The sequence below is a fragment of the Cyprinodon variegatus genome, unplaced genomic scaffold (genome assembly GCF_000732505.1).
Source record: "Cyprinodon variegatus isolate N-32 unplaced genomic scaffold, C_variegatus-1.0 Scaffold335, whole genome shotgun sequence".
Lineage (NCBI taxonomy): Eukaryota > Metazoa > Chordata > Actinopteri > Cyprinodontiformes > Cyprinodontidae > Cyprinodon > Cyprinodon variegatus.
In genome coordinates this window covers 601,922-603,110 of record NW_015150788.1, presented here as the reverse complement: position 1 = coordinate 603,110, position 1,189 = coordinate 601,922, and positions in this window count along the sequence as shown.

Sequence of the window (1,189 nt, the reverse complement as noted above, 5' to 3'; positions counted from 1 at the left end):
CCTGTCAGCAGTCCTTAACCGCTCTGTCTCTCACGCAGACTCCGGTGAAACCAGAACCCAGGCCCGAACCTGTCATCTGTACATTCTGTGGGTTGTGCTTAATAAACGTGTTAAACTTTCATCCTTGTGTCCGTCAAGTGGTGTTCTGCATAATTGGGTCTCCATTTGAGAACCCATCATGACAGATGACTGGAGTCTGGTGTGCTATTGCTTGGTTGAAAGAAAACCTGCAGCCACACGGCCCTTTCTGGAACCAGTTTGACACCCCTGACTTAGAGGGAGACAAATTTTTTTCTAAGGTCACCTGTTAAAAATCTGGATAAAACTCTATGATATACACTTAGACTTACTGTGTTGTCTACAGCTCACTTTGCAGTCTCATATGGGTTGATTGCAGTTCTCTCCACAGAGGTCTGTGAGTGAGCTAGCTCAGGTGAAGCTGTTATTTATGGGCTCCTGTCTCCCATCCAGTGCCTCCTATTAGAGAAGAGCAGGTGAGGGGATGCCACCTCTTTATTCAGCTCAGACCCGATGATGTCTGGGCTGAGTGTGCCCAGTTAGAAGCCTGCTGCTCGTCATCCATCTTATTAAATCACGTCTCAAAGGAAACCCTGGTGCAATCGAGCCTCAGCTGGATCAGATCTGGTCTACTGATACTGTTCCCTTGGTGGGAATAAGGCTCGAAGCCAGTGAAGGCCACTTATGATTTTATTGTCATGATGCATTGAGTTTTATGTTTTATTCATTTTTTTCTTTTTTACTTTTCTGAACAGGAAATGAAAAGTCAGCTGTTGATTTTTCTTCTTTTGGTTAAACATTTTCCAATTGGCACCATTGAATTGTACCTCAGCTTAGACAGAATGGCACATCAATTCATTTCATTCCTGACACTGATTCTTTTTTCCTCTGCCTCGCTGCTGCTGCTGCATCCTTTTCCTTGTGACTCCTGGGAGATTTTTGTCATTTATGCTCAAAACATCTAAATTAATTGGTAAATGAACAGTGAATAAACCCATCAGTGCAAAGGAACTGTGTTTTTAAAAATTAGATTATGGCGGAGCTTAAATGTATTGAGGAGTAGAGTTTTCTCTACAGAAAGTATTATCATAAGTAATGCCATAGGCACAAGGCTAAAAGTGATGATCCTGTTTTAAAGTGCCCTAGAAAGAATTCTCATACCTCTTGAAGT